This window comes from Lathyrus oleraceus, chromosome 3, assembly GCF_024323335.1.
Source record: "Lathyrus oleraceus cultivar Zhongwan6 chromosome 3, CAAS_Psat_ZW6_1.0, whole genome shotgun sequence".
In the NCBI taxonomy this organism is placed as follows: domain Eukaryota; kingdom Viridiplantae; phylum Streptophyta; class Magnoliopsida; order Fabales; family Fabaceae; genus Lathyrus; species Lathyrus oleraceus.
The window spans coordinates 154,749,749-154,764,475 of record NC_066581.1 but is presented as its reverse complement, the minus strand read 5'-3'; the positions used below and the strand labels follow the sequence as shown (position 1 = coordinate 154,764,475).

General features: G+C 36.2%; 2 non-coding genes across 2 annotated transcripts; both read right to left on the bottom strand.

The window, feature by feature from the left end:
* Positions 1–7,588: 7,588 nt before the first annotated feature.
* On the bottom strand, positions 7,589–7,660 carry TRNAQ-UUG (transfer RNA glutamine (anticodon UUG)). The gene has a single exon. It is a non-coding gene; the product is annotated as a tRNA-Gln (tRNA).
* A 6,463-nt stretch (positions 7,661–14,123) lies between these two features.
* Positions 14,124–14,195, bottom strand: TRNAQ-UUG (transfer RNA glutamine (anticodon UUG)). The gene has a single exon. It is a non-coding gene; the product is annotated as a tRNA-Gln (tRNA).
* Positions 14,196–14,727: the final 532 nt, after the last annotated feature.

Sequence of the window (14,727 nt, the reverse complement as noted above, 5' to 3'; positions counted from 1 at the left end):
AGCGGAATACGTTGCCGCCGGTAGTTGTTGTGCCCAAATCCTATGGATTAAGCAACAAATATTGGATTTTAACCTCAAACTTGAACGTATTCCCATCTTTTGTGACAACACGAGTGCTATTAACCTGACCAAGAATCCTGTGCTACATTCCCGCACCAAACATATCGAAATTCGACACCACTTTCTTCGGGATCATGTAGAGAAAGGTGACATCGTGTTTGAACACGTAAATACTGAAAATCAACTAGCGGACATTTTCACAAAGCCGCTAGCCACTGAACCTTTCTTTCATATTCGCCGAGAACTTGGCATTCTCGATATTTCGGAACGGGCACTCTAATCTGCTATTTACATTATTCCATTTAAAACCTTAATACTGTACTTCTGACAAATCTATGTTGTTGTAAGCACATGTCTACTGTTCACTAAGTCACTCCGGAATTAAGGTGATATTGTTCCTCTTTCTCTCTCTCTGCAAAATCTCATGACTACAATAATTCTATCTCAAAATGATATTGTTTATATACATACGCCTGATATATCTCTTTGGTTGTGTATTGCTATATGTGGTGTTAATTATGCATCAAACTGGTCATTGCATGTGCTGAGTAGTGAAAAATGAAAATTTTAAACTGTATGAGTCGACCGCAGCAGGGTTATGGTCGACGCATGATTAAATAACTTTTGCATTTTCTCAAAAATCAAACAGTATGCGTCGACGCATACAGGGGTATGGTCGACGCATCGCTCAAAGATTTCGTTTTTCTGCAAAAAAAAATTTAAATCATCTCTCATGCATTCACATCATTAAATGTGCAATTACATTCCATCACCTTTCAAACTACCCACTACTTTGTAACTTGCATCTACCTAGTGGCTATTGGTCTTTGATCTTCCATCTTCCCAAAACCCTAACCTTTCCACTATAAATTGGGAAAAACCCCTCTCTAGAAGAATCACTCTCAAAACCCTCATTAAACCTTCTCTCTATATCCAAACACTCAGTCTCAAACCCACTCAAATGGCTTCCTCATCACGCAGACCCTCCGGCAAAAGACCCCGAGAATCATTTGGTGCATCCCTTCCCGTATCTGCTGTATCACTCGTTCCACCTGCTCGTGTCGAAATTTTCAACAAAGACATCGGTAAACGAGGAGTTGTGCAACAACATGCGTTCTACAAACTTGAAGCTGAACGCATGCACTTACCGGAAGTCCTGTCTCTACTGCAGCATCAAGGTCTCATCAACTTCTTGGAGTGCAACACTCAATACAGTGAAGACCTTGTCCGAGTCTTCTACTCCGGTCTTCATGAGAACTTTCGCGGACACAAGCTTTCCTCCAAAGTTGGCTCTACAAAGGTATCAGTTAAATCAAATTTCTGGAACAAATATTTTGATTTGTCTGTGGATGATGCTGGAAATCCCCTGCCTGAGGTGACTGATTCTCACCACATAGATGGCTATGAGTTTAAGAGTGCATTAAATGACATGTTGGAACGGCCATATTCTGATGATTTTGTGCAGAGTGACTTGTTCCCACGAACCGTCACTGCCGGCAAACTGAGCGCCGGGGAAAGGATTCTCCAATGGATTGTCTCACGCATCCTGCGGCCCAAGAAGGGCGGTCTCTCCAGAGTCGAACAACCCGAGGTTCATTTGATTTACATTCTGAAAAATAAGATAAAAATCAACTGGCCATACTACATTGCTAGTAGAATGTATAATCTTCGGGATTCCGGACGAGGAACTGCTCTCGCCTACGGATCCTTCATCCAAGAAGTCCTTACAACAGCCAATGTTAGTCATCCGTCTTTCCCGTTAACATCAATCTCACCTGACAAAGAGTTTAGCACAAAAACCATGTCTATGATGGGATATATATGGTGCAAGGAGCGGAAGAAATATAAGTTTGTTAGAAGAGGATACGTTCCTCCAAGGGCTGACAGTGATGAAAGCGAAGAACAGGACGATGAAGTGGAAAATGAAGAAGAAGAAGAAGATGAAGAAGAAGAAGCAAGGCACGATAATGCTCACAATGGTGGAGACGACAGTCCTTTACCCGGTGGCACATACGACTACTCCGGCTCTGCTTGGGTACAGCAGCCGGATACATATGAAGAAGATGTTCCACGATGGGGTGGCTGGGGTGATTGGCAACATACGGGTTGGACAACTCAACCTGAATCTTACCAACCGTATCACCATGCTGAGGAAGAATTTCCTCCATCCCCTCCACATCCAGCTGATTCTTCAGAGCTGTTGGAGATGATGCAAAGCATGCAACTTGCCCAACAAACCTTCATGCAATCCCAGGATGACCGACTTGCTCAAATTAACAGTCAGCTTCAAACCCAAAATGAGCGGATCGACAACCTCTCCACAAGCCTAACTGAACGGTATGCAGATTTGGATAGGCAGGTCACAGGGAGTCTTAGGCATCTGGAAGGTGTTTGTGATTACCTAGAAACTCTGGCTGACCCTAGCAGAAACCCAGGAGTATGCTACCATCCTGGACACCGTCACTTAAGACAATAGCCATTCATATGCACATTACATGTTGCTTGTTGTTTTTGCATGTATTTTGTTTTGCTTTGCCTGTTTATGCACCACAACTTCCTTATGTATTTTCTCCTTCTTAATTAATGACTATTGTTAAGAAATGATATAAGTGTGATATTATTTCGTTGGTATCTATATCTCTACTACTGCCTGTGAACTTTTCGTTGCAATCTTGAATAATCACTCTGTCTCTCTTTTTGATGTTGTCAAAGGGGGAGAAAAATGCTGACATGCTGACAAAATGTCCACAACTAACAGCCGCTTTCGTTTTCTGCAAATGGCCTTAGATTACAAAAGAAAGGGGGAGTGTGCAAAATGTGTCAATACCGCATGCTGTTTGTCACGTTGATTTATACAGGTTGTCATCATCGAAAAGGGGGAGTATGTAAAGACAAAGTGTCATACAACATACGATATCAAGTTTCGATGATGACAAAAGACCATCATACACATCTACGAACAAATGCAACACATTACCCACCATATCCTTTTCCACGTTATTCTAAATCTACTATAATCATTAAAAACATGTAGACAAAGTGTGATCATGACTAAATACATAAAGAATCACTAATCACGGTTTCTTTGCAGATTTGAAGGCTTTGAGTCGACTATAGGGGTCAGCTCAAAGCTCACGGGTCGGCGCAAAGGCTCTGCGCAAACTGGAGGGGGTCAGCGCAAAATCGCTTGCGTCGACGCATAGGGTCGGCGCTTAGCTCACGGGTCAGCGCATAAACCCCTTGAGTCGACCACACGTTGGCGCATGGCAAAATGATGCTATCCACGGGTCAGCGCATGAAACGTTTGAGTCGACGCATAGGGTCGACGCATGCCCCACGGGTCAGCACACGCCGACCTATGGTCGACCGTTCGCGCGCAAACTCAGTTTTCTGAGTTATTTCAAAGTTTAAATTTCTGTTATGTTTGTCTGGTTTTGTCTGTTACTATATATAGAAGTCAAAACACTTCTATTAACAAACATTTTGCTATCTTGAGTTCAAGTGTTCAAGGAAACAAGAAAGAGTGAAAAAGGTGCCAAAGATTCATCATCTTCATCTTCAACAGTCCACAATACATCAACTGCACACAATAACTTTTGATGTGATTCGTGATAGATTGAAGGTGATAAGGTTCGAAGTTGCGATTGAAGAATCGACTTCGAGTTGAAGTCTTGGCAGGTTCTTTCTTGAATAAAACCATTAGGGTTTTATCCTCCAATACCGGTTTGTGTTTGGGGGTTTTTGGACGAATCGCTTCATCAATATTCAGCCGAGCGAAGGTGATTGAGAAGAGGAAGTCTTCGTCAGTCTAGTAGCGGATTCGGTGGCATTGAAGTGAAGGATTCGGGTTCGACTCGTTGTGTTTGAGATCAGCCGGGCCGAGGGTTTGAAGAACGGAAGACTCTTCAACAAAGGGGCTGGAATCGGAGGTCTAGCAACAACGATCGAAGGTCTTGATTCATCTTGAATCAAGGAGCAAGGATAGGAAGCATCATTCAACACATTGGAAATTCTGTGTTTACTTGCTTTGCAATCCTTGTATAAACGGTTAAAGTTCACAGGTGATGTTTAATTAAATCATCTCAATTCTATTTTTAGAATTGAGGGCAGACGTACCCCGAAGCGAGGACGGCGGGGGAACTGCCTCACCAAATCTCCGTCTCCTTTAATTTTCTGCATAATCTGTTTTTCAGCTTAAAATTTAAGTGATTTTAGTTTAAGCAATTTTTCACCAAACTTTGATATAAGTTGAGTAAGTGATTAAAACTGCTGTTGGAATACTAAGTACAATAACATATTGTACTAGGATAAATTGACTTACTTACTCAACTCAAATATCACTTGGAGTGTTTATGCACACCAAGTGTTTGTAAAATTGCCTAAGCCAAAGTTGCCTTAAGTTTGCACTGAGTTTTAATTTGGTATTTTGGCTCATTGGAACTAGGCTTGCTAGTAAGTGAACTCTATCATTGATTGTGCAACTTGTGTAGTGAATTGAATCTCGTTTTATCTCTTATCCATTAGCTTAACGCATATCCGGTTTTCCAATAACGGTTCGTTTTAGACTAAATTTTCCTCGGTCGCTTCCGCTCCTAAAACAATTTTAAAACCAATTTTTCTTCTAAATTGGTAGCGCCGACTCAAGTTTTTAACTGGGATCTATTCAACCCCCCCTTCTAGATCCGTGCCATAGTCTAACAAAAATAACATATAAGACAAAACAGGAATAACACAAAATTGATTATGTGGGTCTTTTGGGTCATTCGGCCTTATTTTAATTGCTTCTTACACCCCCAATCTGAGCTCATTATTCCTTTTATTCTTGATTCATTCTGTTGTTTTTTGTTTAGTTTTATTTTTATTAATTAGGCCATTTAGAGTTTTTTAGGATTAGTTTAATTAAGTTAAATTTTTATGACTAATTAGAATTAGGATATTTAAGTAGAATAAAAATTAGGATTAATTAAAATATTAATTGTTATTTTTTAATTTAGTTAGATTTTTAAAAATAATTAGGTTTCTTTGATTTGATTAAACTACTTTTCTTAGAACTTGATTAATTTTTAGATTTTAGTCAGGATGTTGATTAGGATTTAATTTTATCCTTAAATTGAATATTCATATGAAATGACCATTTTGCCCCTTAAAGGATTTATTTTACCATTTTAAATGCATGTTCCTTTAGGATTAAATTTTGACTTAGCATTTTAAATAGTTTTAATCTAGTTTTTGACTAACAAATGCATGTTCCGTTAGGATTAGAACTTGACATAGATTTTTTAATCAAGCCATGACCAATTGCATGATCCCTTAGGATAATTTGATTAATTTATAACTGTTGGATTAGGTCTTAACCTAGTTTTTCAAATTATTTCAAACCCTCCGACTCAAATTGATCAAAAGCAATTTTGATTAATTAAATCATTTGATATTGTATAATCCCACGGTCTAATTTGAGTGACCAAAAGACCTTTGGTCACTTAATAAGATTTTTTCTCTAAGTTATGGAGCTCGAGTCCTCAAGTCAAGATTTTCAATCAAGGAATCCTCAGTCATACCAAGCAGTGGATAATACAAGCACATCAAAGGTGGCATCTTTAAGAGCTTGTCAAATCAAAGCTAGAATGATGTGGCACGAGCCTTAAGTAATAGAGAAGTAATGGGACTAGAGAATTCCTTCCCCCATTCTGAATATCTTTAGATATGGGATGAATGATGCAATGCTCATTGTATTCACCTTTATTCATAGACTTTAGGTCAATTCAAATCATACAATTTATAAGCCTCTCTCTCTTAACAAAGTAATGCAAAGGACTATATCAACAACTTATCAATCATGATTCAAGTTGTATGACATGGGCCTTAAGAAATGGAGAAGGAATGAGACATCAGAAATCTTACCCCCATTCTGAATGTCTTTGGGTATGGGACGCTTGACCCAGTTGCTCATCGTATTCACCTCCATTCATAGACTTTGGTGCAATTTGAATCGAAAGATTGATAAGGTCATTATCATTACAAGAAACAACCATAAAGATTCCCCTCCAGTAACTTGAAAGTTAAGGTGAGAATTACATGCCACGAGCTTTAAGTAGTAAAGAAGGAATGAGACTGGAGCTTTCCTACACTCATTCTGGATATCCTTGGGTGCAAGATGTTTATCCCGTTGCTTCTCGTATCCACATTTACTCATAGACTTTAGTGTGGTTCTTATCCAATAACTATCAAGTCTACTCCATTCTTCAATCATATTCTTTTGCCTCCCCAATCATCTTGCTTTCAACCCTAGTGGGATGAACTACGAAAGCCCAAATTTCTTTATTGCACTATAAGGATACGTAGGCAGGAGAACCCAGTTTCTTTGCGAGCTACCCTATTTATTAATTAATCATTCTTCATTCATCAATGAATGCCATCTTTTTGAGGTTAACCATGATTCTCCTTTGACTCCTTGTACATCAATTTAGGACGATATAGCGGTAGTCCACCTCATCAATCGAGAGTTGTTTGGGTCATACCCCCAAACATATAATTTAGTCTTTTTGGGTTTAAACACCACCTTGCTCTTCGATTTAAAGTTTATATCTTCTTGGATCCAAGATATTATCCTTCTTTGATCTTGAACTATTTGTTCCCCACCCAGGGATGTACTGCTTCCTTGTACACAATAATACTTTCTTTTCGGGCTCGCATATACCCTTTTAGGACGATTATTTCAGTCTTTTTTTTTGGCGTTACCCTATAGCGGCAGCCATGGTAGACCATGTACTGGTAAATGTTTGTTTACTCTTTGATTCCAAGTTCCATCCATTTGTGCTAAATTCTTAACAATACCGGTTCAACAAAATAGTGGGATGAACTACGAAAGCCCAAATTTCTTTATTGCACTATAAGGATACGTAGGCAGGAGAACCCAGTTTCTTTGCGAGCTACCCTATTTATTAATTAATCATTCTTCATTCATCAATGAATGCCATCTTTTTGAGGTTAACCATGATTCTCCTTTGACTCCTTGTACATCAATTTAGGACGATATAGCGGTAGTCCACCTCATCAATCGAGAGTTGTTTGGGTCATACCCCCAAACATTTAATTTAGTCTTTTTGGGTTTAAACACCACCTTGCTCTTCGATTTAAAGTTTATATCTTCTTGTATCCAAGATATTATCCTTCTTTGATCTTGAACTATTTGTTCCCCACCCAGGGATGTACTGCTTCCTTGTACACAATAATACTTTCTTTTCGGGCTCGCATATACCCTTTTAGGACGATTATTTCAGTCTTTTTTTTTGGCGTTACCCTATAGCGGCAGCCATGGTAGACCATGTACTGGTAAATGTTTGTTTACTCTTTGATTCCAAGTTCCATCCATTTGTGCTAAATTCTTAACAATACCGGTTCAACAAAATAGTTCTCTTTATTAACTTGTTGACATAAATCTAATAAATAGTTCTCCATTCTTTAACATTATGACTTCCACGATAATTTTCTAACAAATGTCTATGGGTATAAAAATAATATTCATATTAGGTCCTACCGGGAGTCGAACCCAGGTCGCTGGATTCAAAGTCCAAAGTGCTAACCACTACACCATAGAACCACCACAGTTTTATGCTAATTCATTAATGTACACATGACATTATCCAAGGTGATCATAATCCAATGGTGATCATTCACCTACCAATTCTATATAAACATGTTATTTTTCTCATTTTTGGGGTTAACTAACCAAACCAAAGAAATTCACAATTAACCATTATTTTTCCACCATTTTTCTTTTATTCTCTCTCAATATTCATCTTCTCTCTCACCCTCACTAAAGTTCATCTTCATCACCATTTAGAACTTCACATTGAAGTTCTAAAATGGTGGAACTTAGCCATCAACAATTTCTATATTATCATCAACAATTATCAATCAACAATTCAAGCATTATCATCAAAAATTATACATCAATAATTTCTACAACAATCACCATCAAAAGTTTATCAATATTTATCAACAATCATCATCCAAGATTCATCAATTCAAGCTTATTCATCAATATTATATATTTCATGATTCATCTTCTATATTCATTCATCATCAAGAATAATTATCAAAGCTTGAAAGTTAATTGGATTAATGGAGCTTATTTTTGAATTTCTCCAGGTTTCTTTTTGACGCTTCGATTTTCGACACTAACCAGAGCAAATCTCCACTCCGTTGGTAATCTTTTATCTCTTCCATATTTTTGCCATGAATTATTGGATTTTTGCTTGTTGATTAATTTTAGTTTCTGTTTTGAATGTTGCTTATTAAATAAACATTTATATTGTATAAAACACATAAACTTAAAAATAGTGAATTTTTAATTCTTAACCGTTAATTACATATGAATATATCATTAGAAGCGATTTTTCGTCACGATTCTGAATATGTGATTACTTTTTCACAAATCATTATAACGAATGTGAATCGATCGATTATTTACATACTTTGTTTTTCACATTTTCACCCTATTCTTCAAAATTCGTGGCTCATTTGCAAAATTCGATCGCATATTTAGATTCCTTGCGAAAAATCGAGTTCGGTGATATATAATTTTCATATTAATTTTTTGATTTATTAATTTTTAGTATATCAAAATTCAAGATTGTGTGTAATTAATTAATGAACAATTATTGATTAAACTCAAAACTCCCGGAATCGTGACGTGTCCTTTCTCTTTTTCCTTTTTTTCACTTTTCTAGACAGTGCCACGTGTCACAGTATGACTGGTTCAACATGACATGTAAGACAAAATAACATATAAGACAAAACAGGAATAACACAAAACTGATTATGTGGGTCTTTTGGGTCATTCAACCATATTTTAATTGCTTCTTACACCCCCAATCTGAGCTCATTATTCCTTTTATTCTTGATTCATTCTGTTGTTTCTTGTTTAGTTTTATTTTTATTAATTAGGCCATTTAGAGTTTTTTAGGATTAGTTTAATTAAGTTAGATTTTTATGACTAATTAGAATTAGGATATTTAATTAGAATAAAAATTAGGATTTATTAAAATATTAATTGTTATTTTTTAGTTTAGTTAGATTTTTAAAAATAATTAGGTCTCTTTGATTTGATTAAAATACTTTTCTTAGAACTTGATTAATTTTTAGATTTTAGTTAGGATATTGATTAGGATTTAATTTTATCCTTAAATTAAATATTCATATGAAATGACCATTTTGCCCCTTAAAGGACTTATTTTACCATTTTAAATGCATGTTCCTTTAGGATTAAATTTTGACTTAGCATTTTAAATAGTTTTAATCTAGTTTTTGACTAACAAATGCATGTTCCGTTAGGATTAGAACTTGACATAGATTTTTTAATCAAGCCATGACCAATTGCATGATCCCTTAGGATAATTTGATTAATTTATAACTGTTGGATTAGGTCTTAACCTAGTTTTTCAAATTATTTCAAACCCTCCGACTCAAATTGATCAAAAGCAATTTTGATCAATTAAATCATTTGATATTGTATAATCCCACGGTCTAATTTGAGTGACCAAAAGACCTTTGGTCACTTAATAAGATTTTTTCTCTAAGTTATGGAGCTCGAGTCCTCAAGTCAAGATTTTCAATCAAGGAATCCTCAGTCATACCAAGCAGTGGATAATACAAGCACATCAAAGGTGGCATCTTCAAGAGCTTGTCAAATCAAAGCTAGAATGTTGTGGCACGAGCCTTAAGTAATAGAGAAGTAATGGGACTAGAGAATTCCTTCCCCCATTCTGAATATCTTTAGATATGGGATGAATGATGCAATGCTCATTGTATTCACCTTTATTCATAGACTTAAGGTCAATTCAAATCATATAATTTATAAGCCTCTCTCTCTTAACAAAGTAATGCAAATGACTATATCAACAACTTATCAATCATGATTCAAGTTGTATGACATGGGCCTTAAGAAATGGAGAAGGAATGAGACAGCAGAAATCTTACCCCCATTCTGAATGTCTTTGGGTATGGGACGCTTGACCCAGTTGCTCATCGTATTCACCTCCATTCATAGACTTTGGTGCAATTTGAATCGAAAGATTGATAAGGTCATTATCATTACAAGAAACAACCATAAAGATTCCCCTCTAGTAACTTGAAAGTTAAGGTGAGAATTACATGCCACGAGCTTTAAGTAGTAAAGAAGGAATGAGACTGGAGCTTTCCTACACTCATTCTGGATATCCTTGGGTGCAAGATGTTTAGCCCGTTGCTTCTCGTATCCACATGGCCTGTGACGTTACGACCGTCACAGGCCATGTGAGTGTGACGACCGTCACAAAGCACGTTACGACCGTCATAGGCCATGTGAGTGTGACGACCGTCACAGGGCACGTTACGACCGTCACAGCCAGTTTGTTACGCTCGTCACAAGCTCGTGACGAACGTCACGCGGCCATAATAACGGAACTTTGAAACAGTCTACAGACCTCTTCCAAAAAGCCCTAAATTCACAACTCCTTGACGGCACAACCCTTGCGCCGTCACCAACCCTAATGCTCCAATTTCAGACCGTCAAACACACCTCGATTGTTGATTCAGTATGATTGATCAACAGGTCATTGCTTCACCATACTAATGTCGGATTCCGAAGCAAATGACCATTGATCGCTCAAAGGAAAACAATCATTTAGTGTTTGAATGAACGAAACAGAAACAATATATCATATATACCGTACTTTGCATTAGGATTACTTATATCATATACAAGTTGATCGGTCTCAATTGCGTAACCTATGGACGATCGATGTATCGCTGCTTCACCATACTAATGTCGGTACCGAAGCATAGTCAACATCAATCATCCAACTCGTACACTCATGATGCCAAATTTTAATTACCCGTTTAATTAATTGATTCATTCTGTCTTTTAATCATATTAATACAGAAATTAAACACCTATCCGATTCATGGTTTCGTAAGTGGCTCTGATACCACTGAAGGAGAATTGCGGTCCAAAACGCAGCGGAGATTAAAATTTTCTCCTTTAGAGATCCTTACGAATGGTCATGATCCGTGATAGAATATTTACCTCTTGTGACGATTGAAACCTTTGGTGCAGATCTCTTGTGACGATCAAAACCTTTGATGCAGATCCACGAAGTGATCACGAACGTTGAACGATGACAACGTCTCTACTCAGTCCACACGAACGGATTCCTTCAATCTCAGTGCTAGCTGGTACGAATGAAGGCTTTGAGTGTGTGTGTGTGTGTGTGTGTGAGAGAGAGAGAGAGAGAGAGAGATAGAGAGAGAGAAAACGAAAATAATGCAACCGCTATGAATGCTTCTGCACAAGGGTTCTATTTATAGAACCACTTGTGTGGGCTTCAAGCTAAAAAGCCCACTTAAGTGTATTTTGGCCCATATCTTATAATATGCCCAAAATCACTTAAGCCCATGGTACCTTACCATATTTTGTATTCTACTCAAGTACACCGTACCTTACGATGTTCTATAATTCACTTAAGGGCACCGTACCTTACGGTATTCCTTAGTTACTCTATCTCTCATCAATCCGTCCTTTGTGTGTGACCCTGTAGGTTTTCATGACGTTGGCAATTATATTAAATCACGCATTTAACATAATAAACAGTGAGCGGTATCTAGCAACACATCACTGCTACCCAAGACACGAAAATGTCATGTGATCTGACAAAACCTTATGTGATAATACTTATGTGTATAATTACCCTTTTGCCCTTATGTCTATATTGAACACAAGGCATAGACCGTGTCATCCTTGTCCAGTTCAATATTGGGCCCATAGACATTTATCCTGTTATGCAGGATGGGCAAATTCCATCTAGGTCACTCATGTCCCTCAGCATGATTCGTGGAGTACCCATCAACTGTCTTTATGGTTATCCAGTTACGGACAACGTTGGATCAGCAATAAAGCACTCGACACTACATCTAGGATCCATAGTGGTTTCAGGTCGAAGAGTGGTATACACCATTATCACCATGAGAATAACTTATGACACTTTGCATAACTTTCTATATAGTATTCTCATAGCGGGTCAATCCGGTATAAATATTACTTCTAATATTCATACCTATGTTTAAGACTTGATAACTCTTTATCCATGATCCATGAGATGTGATCATCAGTCTACAAACATAATAGTCTTAATGCTTTAATGTTATCCCACTTCACACTAAAGCTCGACTACGGATACTTTAAGAATAGTGTCCTTATGTTTAATGTGTTCTCATGATTAAGTCACACTTAATACATTAAACGGACTATCTATTCCAGGGACTTTATTAATCAAACATAATAAAGAAAAAGCCTTTTATTATTCGATACAAGTACCAAAAGTATTGGCCTCTAGGGCTTACACCAACACAATGGTTGTAGAGAAGCAACAAATCATCGAAAACCAATATGATCTACAATTGAAAGTGGATACTCATGCATAATTATTGCACATGCCAGCTCTTTCCTTGATTTTTCAGCATTATAAGTACCAACTCCTAATTCTTGCTTTCCTTGCAAGCTCTTTGGCATGATATATGTTTGTCCTTTTGTAGTCTTATTCTCATGAATTTTGCGATGAATGCATGTCTCCATATGTTGAAGCAAGTGTTTCGTTCCATTGCTCGATTTTCCACCAAGAAATTTCTTGCAATATTTACATTGAGCCTTATCCTCGCCATTAACTTTCACCTTAATAAAATGATCCCAAGCCTTACTCCTAAGTTTTCCTTTCTTTTTTTCTGCCAATTCCTCTATATTATCACATGTATCCATTTTATCAATTGTCTCATCATTAGGTATTTCAACTGTTTCCTTCGATGGTATCAGGCCATTAAGCGAAGAGTTGAAACTTTCTTCCATACCAGGAGCTAGTTGGTGTGCACTATCTTGTGAAATAAGTGGGTCAACGTTACCAACATTTTCCATGTTTATCTCCTATTGAATTGTTCAAATTACAAAACCAATTAAATACAATGTATATCAACACTAACTAATTAAACAAATCATCTACGATATTAAACTACAAATTAAGCTTTTAGTTAAATAAAACCAATAATTAAACAAATAATTTACAGTAGATAATGTCATACATATGACCTTGCATTACAGTATGAATAATTTTGTTGAACTACAATTCATATTGAAAATCCATACATATATTTCTAATTCATATTTAAGCTTTTAAACACTATATTAAGAAAATCAAGAAGAACATATTGCTTACAACAATCAAATTCTTCTACAACCACAATAAAGATTTAAGATTTAGAATTAAAAATAAGAAAATAAGAAGAATAAAACTTACAGTAAAAATAATATTGATGAAGATTTCAAGATCGTAAATTGGAGATGTGAAACGTGAAAAGAAAACCTCAATGATTCTGAAATTCTGATAGTGAGATTTTTGGAATAATGGAATAGACAAAACATAATTGAGTCATTAAAATTGTTTTTGGAATTTTAAAAGTCCTTTATTTTGTATAACTAACCATAAATGTAATGAGAAAGTGGAAAGGTTAAAAATATAATTATGACTTTTTAAAAATAAATATGATTTTCTTAAATAATAATAATATCAATAATAATAATAATAATATCAATAATAATAATAATAATAATAATAATAATAAACGGGGCGGGTTTGGGGACGGGTTCGGGGTGGGTACTACACTCCCCATTACCCGCCCCGTCCCCATATGTTAAAATCAGGGAAAATCCAAACCCAAACCCAGTCAAAGCGGGTTTTCCCCGTCAAATTCGGGGCGGGTTCGGACGGGTACCTGCGGGTATGGGTTATATTGCCATGTCTATTTGTTTACTCTTTGATTCCATGTTCCATCCATTTGTGATAAATTCTTAACAATATCGGTTCAAAAAAATAGTTCTCTTTATTAACTTGTTGACATAAATCTAATAAATAGTTCTCCATTCTTTAACATTATGACTTCCACGATAATTTTCTAACAAATGTCATTCTTTAACATTATGACTTCCACAATAATTTTCTAACAAATGTCTATGGGTATAAAAATATGATCATATTAGGTCCCACCGGGAGTCAAACCCTGGTCGTTGGATTCAAAGTCCAAAGTGCTAACCACTACACCATAGAACCACCACAGTTTTATGCTAATTCATTAATGTACACATGACATTATCCAAGGTGATCATAATCCAATGGTGATCATTCACCTACCAATTCTATATAAACATGTTATTTTTCTCATTTTTGGGGTTAACTAACCAAACTAAAGAAATTCACAATTAACCATTATTTTTCCACCATTTTTCTTCTATTCTCTCTCACCCTCACTAAAGTTCATCTTCATCACCATTTAGAACTTCACATTGAAGTTCTAAAATGGTGGAACTTAGCCATCAACAATTTCTATATTATCATCAACAATTATCAATCAACAATTCAAGCATTATCATCAAAAATTATACATCAATAATTTCTACAACAATCACCATCAAAAGTTTATCAAGATTTATCAACAATCAACAATCATCATCCAAGATTCATCAATTCAAGCTTATTCATCAATATTATATATTCATGATTCATCTTCTATATTCATTCATCATCAAGAATAATTATCAAAGCTTGAAAGTTAATTGGATTAATGGAGCTTATTTTTGAATTT